We start from the raw sequence: 15,574 nt of genomic DNA, 5'->3' as shown, positions 1-15,574 counted from the left end.
TCCATTCATAAGAGAACCCAATGAGAAAAATAAATTAGATTTCATATCCATGAGATTGGAAATCATTAAATAATATGAGAATATCAAATGTGGGGAATAGCAACTTTCATATAATGAAGGAAGGAGTGTGATTTGGAACCATTAATTTTGGCATCTAGCTAAAGATGTACAATCTTTCTGGGCACTGGTGGCTCACACCTGTAATCCTAGCTACTCAGGAGACTGAAATCTGAAGGATCCTATTTCAAAGCCAACCCTGACAGAAAAAAAAAAATCTATGAGATTCTTATCTCCAGTTAACCAGTAAAAAGCCAGACTGGAGCCATGGCTCAAACGGTAGAGTGTCAGCTGAGAACAAGACAGTGGACTAAATGTAAGGCCCCTATACTGAAGCAACAAAACTGACAAATAAATAACCAGCAAGAAGCATGGCAAACAAGGGAGACGTGCGAGGTCTAGAGTTCAAACCCCAGTGGTATCAGAAAAAAAAAAAAAAAACTTTAATAAGAGCAATGTAAGCCCGGCGCTAGTGGCTCACACCTATAATTCTAGCTACTCAGGAGACTGAGGTTTGAGGATCCCAGTTCAAAGCCATCCCAGGCAGGAAAGTCTGTGAGACTCTTATCTCTGGGCTTGACAGACACCAGGACTCCAAGATGGCATCAGTAGTACCACTGAAGGAAAAGAAACTAATGGATATCAAACTAGTAGAGCTGCCAAACTGGATTGTGATGTGGAACTTCACCTCAAAAGGCATTGCTGGAGCATTTCAGAGAGGTTATGACTGTACTTCAACAAGTACATCAGTGTGAAGAAAGGGATCATTGCCGGAGTCAACATGGTGCTGGCTTGCTATGTGCTTTTCAATGACTGCTGTTGCTACAATGAGCTCAAACATGAATGGCATCGCATGTACTACTGAAGGGCCCATGAGGCTACCTGTATTCTTGATGGATGCTGTCTGGCCTGGCTCCCATCTGTCTACTTAATCACAGCTGAGTCCTTTCACATCCTGAGGCAATTATTGCTCAATAAAAAAAATGACTGGTTTTAAAAAAAAAGATTCCTCTTCAATTAAACACCAGAAAGAAAGAAAGGAAGAAAGGAAGAAAGAAAGAAAGAAAGAAAGAAAGAAAGAAAGAAAGAAAGAAAGAAAGAAAGAAAGAAAGAAAGAAAGAAAGAAAGAAAGAAAGAAAGAAAGAAAGAAAGAAAGAAAGAAAGAAAGAAAGAAAGAAAGGAAGGAAGGAAGGAAGGAAGGAAGGAAGGAAGGAAGAAAGAAAGAAAGAAAGAAAAGAAAAGAAAGAAAAAAAAGAAAGACAAAAATAGAGAAATGGATCTATGACTCAAATAGTAGAGTGCTAACATTGAGCAAAAGCTCAGGAACAGTACTAAAGCCCTGAATTCAAGTCTCAGGGCCAGCATGCATGCGTGCGTGGGCACACACACACACACACAGAAAGGAAAAAAAGCAGTGTAGAATCATGATGTACATTTTCAATAACCATGGACAATAAAATACATTGAGCTGCTATTAATTTTGTTATAAACCAAAGCTGAAGTAAAGTACTATATAAAATGTTTGCAGAAGATGGGAGATAAAATCAAACATGTTCTTGTTTCTTAACAAGCTCAGCAAAAAGAAATACTAAGTGATACTATGTTAGCAGAATAGAAAGTCCAGCAAAAATGTCTCAAATGTTAGGGTACAGGCTAAACACACATCCATCCAATGAATGATTTTCAACTGAGTAGAAAGCAATAAAGAGAGAATTGTGAAAAGGCTTTGTGAATTGGAAAGAAGGCAGCGTGTTGTGATGGTTTGCTCATCCCTATGACAAAATAATTGAGACACCAATGTGGCAACCTCCAAAAACCACCATCTAAAACCATCACAACTTGTAAATTTGGGGTATCTGAGCAATTTCATCCATTACCTGGGGCTGGGATTCCAATATATAAATTTGGGAGAGCCAAGCAACCAGTCCATTGCAAATGACAAATTTAGGCACAACGCTTTTGCTTTACATAATTTTCATCTCTTGACCATAGATAGAAGCACTCATTTTTTAGAGGCCTGAGATCACATTTTAAAATGACCACATTTCAAAATGAGATCACATTTTAAATGCCGGCAGCTGGGGCACCAGTGGCTCCTGGCTACTCAGGAGGATCATGGTCCAAAGCCAGTTCAGGCAGGAAAAGTCCAAGAGATTCTTATTGCCAATTAATCACACACACACACACACACACACACACACACACAAAGAAGAACTGTGACTCAAGTGGTCAATTGTTCACCTTGAGCAAAAGAGCTCAGGGCAGCACCCAGGCCCTGAGTTCAAGCCCCAGTACCAGAACAAAAAGGGGGGAAAGTCCTTACTGTGTACAGTCTTCCAGAACTAGCACAATACAGAGAGTTAGCTTGACTAAACTATTACATAGGTACATGTGAAATACCAAGTTGAAATTTCATTGTACATTTAATATACACAAAAATGATAGCCAGAAAACAAGAGGAAATTCAAATGACTTAGAGCTGGAAGGAGAGCTCAGTGGTAGAGTGGTTGTCTGACATGAAATGAGATTGACCCCCAGCACTTCAAAAGATAACCTAGTCAGTAATTAATTTAATAGTTCAACTAGGCTGTGCATATAACTCAGTTATGGAGTGCCTACCTAGCATGTATGACTCCCTAGATTTCATTTCTACCTGGGCACTCTACCACTTGAGCCATGTCTCCAGTCCCACATTTTGCTGATTAACTGTAGCTGAGTCTCAGGGACTCTTCCCCAGGTTGTCTTTGAACTGATATCCTCTAGGTCTTAGCCTCTAGATGGTTAAGATTACAGGTATGAACCACCTGTATCCAGCTTGGGCTCTCTAGATAGCTAGCTAGCTAGCTGCCAGTCTTGGTGCTTGAACTTAAGGCTTGAACAAGGCTGGTGCTCTGCCACTTGAGTCACAGGTCCACTTCTGGCTTTTTAAAAAAATGACAGGAAAACAATACAACAAACTCTCCCTGGAGGACTGATCCCAGTGGAAGAGGTGAATGAGGGTGAATATGGTTGAAGTGCTTCATATATCTATATGAAGACTAAAACTTGTCCAAATTGTTTTAAGAAGAGGGAAAGGGAAGGGGGGGATGGAGAGAAGGAGGGAGAGGAAGGGGGTAAGTTTGGCCAGAGTGTATTGTATGCATGTATGGAAGTGTCACAGTGAAACCCTCTTGCATAATTAATATATGCTAATAAAACAGTTTTTTAAGTAAAAATAAATAAGCCCCAGCCAAGGCCTGATGGTTCACACCTATAATCTTAGCGACTCAGGAGGCTGAGCTCTAAGGATCCTAGTTTAAAGACAGCCCTGTCAGACAAATCCCCAAGAGTACTCTCTCCAATTAACCAGCAAAAGCAAATGCCTGAAGTGGAAATGGGGCTCAAGTAGGAGAGAGTCCATGATGAGGGAAGAAAACTGAGCATGAGGCTGTGAGTTCCAGCAAGCCCTCGCTATTGGTAAAAACAAACCAGCAAACCCCAAACCCTCGATGCCATTTTCCAGCACTCCAGTTTGGACACCAGAGACATCTTGTCCATGTCTAGTACCTATGGATCCCAGCAGGGCGGGTGAAGTTTGTGGTCTGGCGGTCTGGAGGGCCATCTTTGGCCCTGGGAAAACTCAGAGTGAGGTATAGGACGGATGTGCCAGAAAGAAGGACGCAGAGACAGGTCTCAGGCTCCAGAGCATGGAGCTAAGGGAGCGCACACAAAACCAGGGAGGGATGCCCACCAGACCAAACTTTGTCGGGGGGCTAGGCCATTGGGGGGGGGAGCTGTTGCCAGGGTAGGTAGGGGTGTCTGTCGCCGAAACCTGGCGTTTATGAAGCTCTGGAGGGCTCCAGTTTCATATAAAAACACCCTGAGGCAGCACCGAGTCTTGATTTATGCACATACCTTTCTTTAGACTGGACTGGATGCTTTTTTTCAAATAACCCTTTTTCTGCTCCACTGCCATCCCCAGGCATCTGGCACACCGACTCACGCTTTGGACTGGGCGATGGGGATCAGTCTTACATTTTATGGGAAAGCCTCTTCCCCCCCACAGGCAGAAACTGCCAGAGGTTCAAGGTCAAGGTGGCATGGGCAGGACCAGGCCCCACTGTTATTGGAGTCTCCAGGCACTCTGCCCTCACCTCCAGTCCCACCTACTTTTCTTCCTCCCTTCCGATCCCTGCCCTGGGTGCACACATGCAAGGTTCCTCCCATCCAGAACCTCCCAGGAGGCTGCCCTCTCCAGTGAGTGTCATAAAAGGAGCCCCTTCGGAGTTAACAAACCTAACGCACTCCAGAGTATAGATGTGTAAAACACATTTCTGCTGAGCCACGCTAGGGCTCTCCATCAGAGATAGAAATTGAAAGGTGCCCAGGAGCTCGTGGCTCACGCCTGTAATCCTAGCTACTCGGGAGGCTGAGATCTGAAGGTCAGGGCTGGAAGCCAGCCCAGGCAGAAAAGTCTATGAGACTCTTACCTCCAATGAACCCACCAAACAAACAAACAAAGCCAGAAGTGGCACTCTGGTAGAGCACTAGCCTCAAGTGAAAAAGCCGCACCCAGGTCCTGAGTTCAAGCCCCACATCTAACAAAAAGAACTTGAAAAGTGGTTTGTCCGCATTCACTCTAGCCCGCTTGGAGCCAAGTCTAGAAGCCAGGACCTGCCATGGAAGAAGATTCTGAGGGAGGGACCAGTTTCTGTGGACTTGGGGCCCACAGGTACCCCACTTTCCTGTAAGAAGAGACACAAACACATTCTAGATGGAAATCTCAGTCATATCGTCTTGTGATTGTAATGCTCTGAGACCAAATCACTGTTTCATTTTACCAACTTGATTGGGGATTTAACTCACACACAATGAAATAATCTCATCTTTGCACTGGATAAATTTTGTTTTGTGTTTGTTTGACCGTACTAGAGTTTGAACGTGAGATCTTGCATTGACTGAGCTTGCTTCCTCAGATGGCACTCTAACCACTTATCAGCAAAAAAGCAGGACTGGAGACAAAAGGGATTTGGTGAATTCATAAATATTTTGTCACAGACGTCACATGAAAACGTTCCTCTTGGAATAAGATCTAGGCAACATGCCTTTTGTTTTTGTTTTTATTTTTTCTTCGTTTTCCACCAAAAATAGAAAATGAGTGAGGACTAGTGTTCCACGCTTGTAATCCCAGTCCTTGGGAAGCTAAGCCTGGAGGAGTTCAAATCCAGCCTGTTCTACTACATAGAAAATTCATAGTCAGCCTGGGTTACATAAAGAGACTCTACGTGAAAAAAAAACTAACAAACACCAAGAAAAACAGCTAAGGCATACTGGTTTACACTCTAAACAGTTGTGTGTCAGAGGAATAAGGGACCCTAATAAATAAGAAAGATGGGGGAGGGGTGTCCTGGGCACAGATGTCCATCTCGAAGCTGCTGTGACCCCAATATCACAGTTGTACAAAGTTCTACAAAGATGCACAATGAGCCACTGGCGACCAAGCAGCCTACTTAGAAAGCTGTGGCTGATATACCCATGACCACACAAATCACATTTGCTCTGGGATCTCTAGAATGCATTCTGTACACTGACAGGCACTTGGGGGGTGGGCTATATCCCTCCCTAATTAGAGCCTGGTTCCCATAGGTGTTAATGTTTGCAGAAGGCTAGTTAACCTCTCACACAGTCAGGGACTTCGGGGCCGGGGTTGCCGTCCAGCGTGGAGCTGAAGCACGCACTGCTGCTGAAGGGACAATCCCAGCTTGTTCTCAGGGCCAGGGCAAGGTCCCTGGACCCGGCTGGCTGCGCTCTCAGGTCCCTTGATTGCTAGACCAACTCCTGGAGCTTTGCTTTTCCTCAAAAACCATGATTTAATGATCAGCAGTGATTGGTCTTAATACTGCTCCTATGCCGTGTTACTTGAGCAAACCATGTAGTTACACATTCATTTGTAATTGTGTGAAATCCCCCCTAGGAAAGAAGGGGCCATTTTAAACCCTTGAAAACACAACCCCAGCATGCTGGGAACCTGGGTGATTGTTTTAAGTCATGCACAACTTTGTTTCATCACGTTCTTGCAAGCGGTGGGGGAGGCTGGGTTTTTCCTCATCTATAGATTGGGGTCAATAAGGTGAGTGTTCTAGAGCAATTCAAGAAGATACAAGCTGGGAGCCGGTGGCTCACGCCTGTAACCCTAGCTACCCAGGAGGCTGAGCTCTGAGGATTGCTATTCAAAGCCAGCCTCAGAAGCAGCAAAGTTCATGAGAGTCTTATCTTCAGTTAACCAGCAAATAGCTGGAAGTGGAGCTGTATAGCTCAAGTGGAAGAGTTCCAGTCTGGAACCAAAAAATTAAAAGGCCAAATAAGAGCATGAGGCCTTGCGCTCAAACCCCAGTACAGGAAGGAGGGAAGGAAGGAAGGAAGGAAGGAAGGAAGGAAGGAAGGAAGGAAGGAAGGAAGGAAGGAAGGAAGGAAGGAAGGAAGGAAGGAAAGGAGGGAGGGAGGGAGGGAGGGAGGGAGGGAGGGAGGGAGGGAGGGAGGGAGGGAGGGAGGAAAGTGAAGGGAAGTAGGGGAGGGAGGGAAGGAAGATTCTAGGGTAAGACAGAGGAAGTAAGCCCATGAGAAGCTCAGTAGTTTCCATGGCTGTCACATGAGCAAAGCAGGAGACATGAGAAGAAATGGAAGACTCATTCTATCTTCCAGAAATACAGTTCCTGCTGAGAGTCACAGAACCATCTCTTCTCTCTCCACCTGGTCTATTACGTCAGTCTCTCCTGTTAGGGATTCTTCCTGGGGACTCAAAGCCTTTCCACCCCCCTTGGACGGCTCCCTGTCTCTGCCCAGGCCTTCCAGCACTAACCTCGTCCATGCATACATGTGCCTGCGTGTGCACATGTGTAGGATGTGTACATGGACTCAGTGTTCACATAGTCATTTGCTGTGTTTATTGCCTCTTTCCCCACTAGGAGGTAAGTGTATGAGGACATGGAACCTATGTGCCTATTTTACTCACTGATGACTGCGCAGCCTGCATCTGAAATGATGCCTGCACGTTCTGTGAAACAAATGGGTGGGGTGGTTTTTTTTTCTTTTTCCCTAAGAGCACAGATTTGATTCTTCTAAAAATCTTTGTCAGGAAATGGCATACAATGCATGGAAAAGACCAGAGGATGATAGAGATAGTTTCTAACTGAGGATATTTGATTTCCAAACCAGAAAAGACCAGAAGAAAATATAGACCATCCTTAATTCAGAGTATTTGTTTTACAGCCTTTGGCTTCATCATGGTAACAAAACAATACATGCACAATAGAAATGATACTTTAAGAATCCTAGAAGCTGGGAAGCAGATATGAAAGTATTGAAGTTTGAAGCCAGTCTAGCAAAAAAAAAAAAAAAAAGCTAGTGAGACCCTATCTCAAAAAAAAAAAATAATTAAAAGCCAGATATGATGCCACATACCTGTAATCTGAGTTACCCAGAAGGTGGAGGTAGAAAGATCAGTCCAAGTCCAGTCTGGGCAAAAGTAAGACCCCTATCTGAAAAATAAAAACCAAAGGACTCTGGGCTCAAACCTAAGGTGAAAAAGAGAAACAAAGAGGGAGGGAGGGAGAGAGGAAGGAAGGAAGGAAGCAAGGAAGGAAGGAAGGAAAGAAAGAAAGAAGGAGGGAAGGAAGGAAGGAAGCAAGGAAGGAAGGAAGGAAAGAAAGAAAGAAGGAGGGAAGGAAGGAAGGAAGGAAGGAAAGAAAGAAAGAAGGAGGGAAGGAAGGAAGGAAGCAAGGAAGGAAGGAAGGAAAGAAAGAAAGAAGGAGGGAAGGAAGGAAGGAAGAAAGGAAGGAAGAAAGGAAGGAAGGAAGGAAGGAAGGAAGGAAGGAAGGAAGGAAGGAAGGAAGGAAGGAAGGAAGGGAGGGAGGGAGGAGCATTTCACGTATCCTATTTACTTCTTTAAAGGGTAGAAGGCAGGCCATCACACCTGAGTGGTACCGTTCTCGGCTGTAGCTGGGGGTGCCTTGCCTCCTGTGGCAGTGGTGTTTAGAGCAGATGTAACTGCCAGCAAGAAGATCACGAAGGCAGAGGGAATAGGAGGTCTAGCCACCTTCTGCTCTACTCCCCTTTGCAAAGATAAGGTTCATCTGTGAAAGATGGAATCCAGTCAGCTTTGCTAAATTCAGACTGCGGATGGAACAGCACTTCCAAAAGTGCAAATTATATCATTAGTGTGACTTACTGCTTACATCAACTCTCCTCTGACCCACTTGAATATAAATCCACTTCACAGATCCTTCCTTCCTCCTTCTTCCCTTCCATCCCTTTTGATTTCCTTTCTTCCCTTTTCTGTATAGCTAAGAGTCAACTCAGGGCACATCATATGCTAAGCTACCACTAAGCTACCTTTCCTTCCTTCTTTCCTTCCTTCTTTCCTTCCTCCAACCTTCCCTTCCTTCCTTCTCTCCTCTTTTCTTTCCTTCCCTCCTTCCTACCTTCCCTTCTATCTTCCCTTTTTCATTCTTTTTTGTTTGCAGGGCTGGAGATCAAACCCAAGACCTTGCATGTGTTAGGAAAATGCCCTACCAGTATGCTATATCCCCAGCCCCTCAGCTGACTTTTTCTTTGGGTCTAATAATCTTGATGAAGAACTTAGGAAGATAAAGAAAACAATTTTGAGAGAGATGAGCTGTGCCCTAAGGAGAAGTCAGAGACGAGTAACTCTAACACCAGATTCTTGTGAATTGTCTAGTCTTCGTTTACACAGGGAAAATCCTTGACTGTGAATCTGTCACTGAGATTTTCATAGACAAGAGATTAGTTTGCGTCACCAAGACGGTTCAGAACATCGCCACTTATCAAAGCATAGCACTTTAATACTAATGGTTAAGAACCATTTTCCTTCAAGTATGGCCATTGGATGTATTTATTCTTGGCCAAATACATGACTCCATCTTGGAGAAAGAGCCTTCAAAAAGGGCCCCGGATTTTATGGGCTAATGATTGCATTCCCCAGCTCGATAGTTTTCTCACCTCCTGGTCTCTCAAAGTATCAACAGAAATGTCCTGGATTTGATGGGAGGAAATGGTGTTAAGTCTCTTGTTGTTCCAGGAATTTCCCAATATGCACTAAATTAACTTTGGGGCCATCTGAGGCTGAGTGGTAGGAAATGATTGCGTTGGACACAGATGGCATCGCTAATGTCTCCAACAGCTGTTGGACACATGAAATCAGATCAGGATTAACACTTACCTTCAGAGTGGTCACACCCAATGGGGTGACTTCTCAACTCTGTCTGCCGAGCCACCTGACCTCGCAGAGCTTGAAAACATTTGATCCAGGAAATCTGAACCTGGGCAGCAAATTGTAAAGCATCAGGTAGGCATTCAGCAGGAATTCTTCAGCTTTTGTGTGCCCTGCACTCACAGCTATCTAGCTTTTGTGTGATTCAGTGAAATCCTTTCTAGGCAAGCTGCTTTCAAAGGCAGAGTTACAGATCTGGTCAGGATTGGTGTGAAATATCTCTGCCCATTGACCATCTGGCGAACCCCAAGTTCCAAATGCAACCAGACTCCAAGATCATGTGTATCACTGTGAGCTGCAGGGTTGGAGATCCTAACCCAGAAACATTCATGCCTTGAAGACATTTAGGCTCAAGCTTGTCTCCCTCCCCCTTTCCCTCCCCCACAAAAATAAATGGTCCCTATGCTGAAATAACACCTTGAATCCACAAAGAAGAGCAGAGGCCTGACAACCTTGCTTTTTGCAACCAAACAGAGTGCCATCATGGTTGGTTTCTAGTCACATGGGGTGACTAGAAACCAACTTAGAGGCAATCATTAACACACACACCCCACACACACACAGTACTGATTTGGTAAGTGCTGCAGAGTTCACACCCTAATGATTCCACTTCGTGCAAAGAACATTTAATAAATTTAAGAACAAGGAAATCCACACCACCTGGCCCATCACCACAGGGTAGGAGTTGATGGCTCCAGCACAGGAAGTATCTCTGGGCCATGAAGCAAGATTTCTCTCATTTGACATCCGTACCTAAAATACTTAGGAGAATTCTCCTCTCGCCGCCCACGTTTTCCAAGTCTATTGGACCCAGAAGTCCAGAGCATTTGGCAGGGAGTTTTTCTTTAATAGGCTTTCAGTGATGATGATCAATATGGCGTATGTTTTAGGTTCCCTTTACAAGGAGGCTCAAAATGAAATTTTTAAAAATGGAAACGAAGGCAGATATTTCTTGGTTATGTTCCCGAGCCCACATAGTAGAAATTACACAGGACAATGAGTCAGTGTTGATGCAGAGCCACCTACAATCCACTTTCTTTCAAATACTCCAGAAAAACAACCAGTGTCAAGATGTTCTCAGTTACTATATAAAATATTAATTTTGGGGCCAGGTGCCAGTGGCTCACATCTAGAAATGTAGCAATTCAGGAAGCTAAGATCTGAAAATCAAGGTTTGAAATCAGCCTAAGAAGAAAAGTCTGCGAGGCTCTTATGACCAATTTATCAGCAAAATGCTGAAAGTGGGGCTGGAATTCAAGTGATTGAGTATCAGCCTTGAACGTCCAGGTCTTGGGTTAATAAATAAACAAATAAATCTGAATCTTCTCAGAAAGCCAAAGAACAGACAAATGGTAGCAGAGTAGGAAACACCATGTGTGATATTCTAAGACCGATTAAAAGGAGACTTGAGAAAGGAGGAGGAGACAGGAAGCCACCAGTGCATAACTGGAATAGAAATGTCTAGAAGTTGCTAAGTGAAGGCTAAGCAGAAGTCTGAAGCCTCACCTCCAGAGGTTACATCCAAACCCAAGCTATCAAAGCAAATAGTTACTAAGCCTCCTGTTTACTATACAGATTCCAAAAGTGTAAGAAATGGCCATTTCGGTACTGACGTTTTAAATTAGCCAGTCGACTCCACAGTTTTCCCTACAGAATAGATTCTCTATGAAAGTCATTTGTGTAGACGGACACACAGGGAAAACCTGAGCACATGACTATTTGACATATCACCAGAGTGAACATTCTAGAAAGAAAGTGAGGGTGTTGTGGCAGAGAAGCAGGTCCGGCTACTCTGCCCACAGGCATCCCGCATCCTCACCGCGGCCTTGATCCGTCCGTCACATGTTCCCACCCAGGGCACTGAGGGCTCGAGCAGGCTGTGCAGAACCTCTGATTGGGTCTAGAGGATGGAATGGACTGCAGACTGGTGTAGCTCTCTTACTAACATCTAACTAACTGCCTCACAACATCCCTTCCGTAAGACTTTTCTAGGTAGCAGGAGCTCAGTTTGCCTTTTTCTTCTACTCTCCACTTCTATGAGAGCATCCTTTCTCCCTGAGCTTAGTGTCTTGCTCTGTATGTGTGTGTTTTGTGTGTGTGTGTGTGTGTGTGTGAGAGAGAGAGAGAGAGAGAGAGAGAGACATGAGGAAAAAGAGTCTCATGGACTTTCCTTCCCCAAGCTAGCTTCGAACCACCATCCTTAGGTCTCAGCCTCCTGAGTAGCTAGGAATTCAGGTGTGAGCCACTGGCACCTGGAAATGGCTTATTTCATGTAACATAATCATCTAGTTACTTCTATATTATCAAAAATGACAAGATTCCACTTTTTTATGGCTGAATAGTATTCCCTTATAAACCACATTTGTACGATCCATTTATCAGGACGGGGCCTGAACTCTAGGCCTGGGCGCTGTCCCTCAGCTCTTCAGCTCAAGGCTAGCACGCTACCACTTGAGCCATAGCACCACTTCCGGCTATTTTTTTTCCTGCTTATATGGTGCTGAGGAATCAAACCCAGGGCCTCATGCATGCAAGGCAAGCGCTCTACCACTGAGCCACCTTCCCAGCCCCTACATTGTCTTTTTTTAAGCCATAGTAAGTATTGATGTTTGAACTTACGCAAGCATTCTACCACTGGGTCCAACCTCCAAGCCCTTCTTATTTTAGTTTATGATTCAGAAAAGGTCTTGTTTTTGCCAAGGGCCAGCCTTGGACTGTGATCCTCCTGTATTCACCTCCCATGCAGCTTGGATTACAGGCATGAACAGCCATTACTGGGTTGTTCTTTGTGATGGAGTTGCCACTAACGTTTTTCCCAGGCTAGCCTTAAACTATGATCTTTATATTAACACTTCTTGCATAGCAGGAAGTCCAGACATGAACTACCATACCCTGCTTGTATGCCTTCTTTTAATAATGTCTACAGAGTTCTTCTGCTAAGTTTCTGAGGTGCATCTTATACACAATGTGTTAGTCCAGATTTGAATGGAGAAACCATTCAAAGGAAGAAAGAGTAGCATCTATGCAAACAAGAATATGAGCTGAAGATGAGTGGATCAAGAAAATGGGATATATATATATATATATATATATATACACAATGGAATTCTATGCCTCCATCAGAAAGAATGGCATTGCCCCATTTGTTAGGAAATGGAGACTTGGAAAAAATTATATTAAGTGAAGTAAGCCAGCCCCAAAGAAACATAGGTCCCATGGTTTCCTTTATTTGCAATAACTAGTATATGTCTGAGATAAGCAGAAATGGTCAGATAAGTTGATGTTAGGCGAAATGAACCCCAAGATAAGGACTCAAATTTTTTTTTCTTTCTTGCTATTGTGCCTAACATATTTATAAGATGATTTCTTTGTTGCTTTGTATGTTCCTCCCCCACGGTATAACCCCTGTTTTCACTGTACTTGATGTCGGTATAAAATTTGGGGAAGGGAAGGGAAAAAACAAATTGTTTAAATAGGGATACAGTTGGATCCATTGCAAATATGAGATGTACAAGTCCTTATGTCGAAAAACTAACTTTACAACTTTGGTTTGGAGGGGGGGCGGAGCCTGGGGGTGGGGGGCGGAGATGTGAAGGGATGGGAAGGGGAAACAAAGGAGGAGACAACAATGCTTGATAAGAAACGTACTTATTACCTTGCTCATGTAATTGTAACCCCTCTGTACGGTATTTTCACAATTAAAAAAAAGAATATGAGCTGAAGTTCAAATGAATAAAGGAGACCAGATGAGTGGAACCAAAAAATGTGCTACCTATACACAATGGAATTTCACACGGACATTAGAAAAAATAATGTTATGTCTTGCAGGGAAATGGATGAACCTAGAACAAATCATGTTAAATGAGGTAAGCCAAGCTCAGAGAGACAAAAGATGCATGTTTTCTCTCATATGCAGAAGCAAGATCTTAAATACACCAGGATATAACAAATTATACAGGACCCTACGCATTCACACACAGTGAGACCAAAGGAGGATACTCTTAGGAGAGGAAGAGAAAGGCACAATACCTATGTGTATCTGATCATATAAAGTAATATTTATCAAAATGAACTCCAGGAAATGGAAATAAGAGGTTGTTGGGGTTTTTTTTTTCCCTTTTTACTGTATTTTTTTTTTTCTTTTTGCTCTTTTTTTTGTTTATCTGTCATTGGGAGAATTAGTGGGAGGAGCACAGAAATGGAGGTACAAAGGGCAAACAAATGCAGTAGTGGTACTCACTGGGCACTCGCTTGAAAATGAACTACACAACTTGTGGATGGGGAAGGAGGGGAAAAACTCAGAACAAAAGAAGCGGTGACAATGTGTAAAAAGAAATGTGCTCTTTACCTTGCTTATGAAACTGTAACCCCTCTGTACATCACCTTTATAATCACAATTTTTAATTTAAAAAAAAAATAAGCCAGGCACTGGTGGCTCACAACTATAATCCTAGCTACTCAGGAGGCTGAGATTGAGGATCAAAGTTCAAAGCCAGCTAGAGCAGGAAAGTCTGTGAGACTCTTATCTCCAACTAACCACCAGAAACCTGAAAGTGGCATTGTAGCTCAAGAGGTAGAGCACTCGCCTTGAGCTGAAGAGCTCAGGGACAGCACCCAGGCCCAGAGTTCAAGCCCCACAATTGACCCAAAAAATTTTAAAAATAAAGCAAATAAAAAAATTAAAAAGATTTTTAAAACGCAAAGGAACTTTCCAAAAATGTCCATGCAGAAAAGAGTTACGGCTCAGGTGGCTACACTGGGCCACCTATCAGTTCTTACATGCTCCATTGCTACCAGAGGGATCACAACTGTAGAGCTACTTCTGTAGTCCTCGGCCTTGTGTCCCCACATGGCAGCAGTGGCTAGACACTAAGGGCTTGAGTCAGGCTGAGTCCTCCATTTCATCTGAACCAGGTGAAAAGTAATACCTTAAGAGGAAGATGTCAGGCTGGGAAGGTGAATCAGTAGTAGAGTGCTTGCCTTGCATGCATGAGGCCCTGGGTTCGATTCCTCAGCACCACATAAGCAGAAAAATCTGGAAGTGGCACCCATGGCTCTAGTGATAGAGCGCTAGCCTTGAGCTGAAGAGTTGAGGGACAGCGCCCAGGCCCAGAGTTCAAGCCCCAGGACCGAGAAAAAATAAAAAGAGAGAGAGGAAAATGTGTTTTGTGAACAGATGACTTGTCCCCAGGCCCTCACAAAACCCCAAGCCTTCATCAGCACTCCATGGTTCCAAGAAGCTCTATGCATGCCTCTGTCGTGATTATATTTGTCTGTGATTATTTTCTAATTATTTGTTTACTTGTCCTGGCCCAGTTGTAAGTGCTCCATAAATATTTAGAGGAGAGCTAACGAGAGAGAGAGACAGACAGACAGACAGACAGACAGGGAGATGGAGTGAGAGAGAGACAGAGACATAGAGACACAGAGAGAGAGACAGAGACAGAGAGAGAGAGAGAGAGATGCCCAGATTCTCAGCCACAGAGCTCTTATCTGCCTACCTCTTTCCCACCCCACCCCCACCAAGCATTATGAGTCTAGTACTTGAAGATACACTTCTGGTTAATGTCATCTGAGAATCACTGCTCTGGGACCCACAGTGGCTAAACACACTGGACATGGCCGTCCTGGCTCAGGACAATGAAAACTCACCGCTATCACTCTGCTCAATGGCGGCCGGTTGCGGTTTTATTTCCTTCACAAGTCTTCAGCCACCCTGAGTCTGTTAAAGTTAACCTATCCACAGTAGCCCTTGTCTGAACTCATGGATTTTTTTCTCCTCGGTGTGTTGAGACTAGAAGGAAAAGGAAAAGGTCAGAGAGAAGGACAGAGAGAGAGAAAAGAAAAAAGAGAGAGAGATAAACTTCTAAACCAGTATCTGCCATGAAAAGACACAATTGGTTACTTGGATATTTAATAATAGCATAAATAACAAAATACTTATTTGTTGGCCAAATGTCTACAAGTGATTATTACCTTGCAAATTATTTCTATTGAGCTGAAGGTGGACATGTCTTCAAATATGAATCTGAGTACCTTAGTCTGCTAGGTGTCAGAAAGCGTGGCAGAGCCCTCAGTGGGATCAATAACTCTGTGTGTGTGTGTGTGTGTGTGTGTGTGTGTGTGTGTTCGTTCATCCTGGGGTTTGAACTCAAGGTCTGGGCACTGTCCAAGCATTTTGCCTTGAGATGGGAGTCTCGTGAACTTTATACCTAGGCTGGCTTCAGGCAGCAGCCCTCCTGATCTTTG

The 15,574-nt window shown here is 43.8% G+C and overlaps 1 pseudogene; it reads left to right on the top strand.

Moving 5' to 3' along the window:
* Positions 1 to 639: 639 nt before the first annotated feature.
* LOC122119675 lies at positions 640 to 1,036 on the top strand (annotated as a pseudogene).
* Positions 1,037 to 15,574: the final 14,538 nt, after the last annotated feature.

Source organism: Dipodomys spectabilis, unplaced genomic scaffold (assembly GCF_019054845.1).
Source record: "Dipodomys spectabilis isolate Male_0828 unplaced genomic scaffold, ASM1905484v1 ptg000004l, whole genome shotgun sequence".
NCBI lineage: Eukaryota > Metazoa > Chordata > Mammalia > Rodentia > Heteromyidae > Dipodomys > Dipodomys spectabilis.
This window is presented reverse-complemented; position numbering and strand designations above follow the sequence as displayed.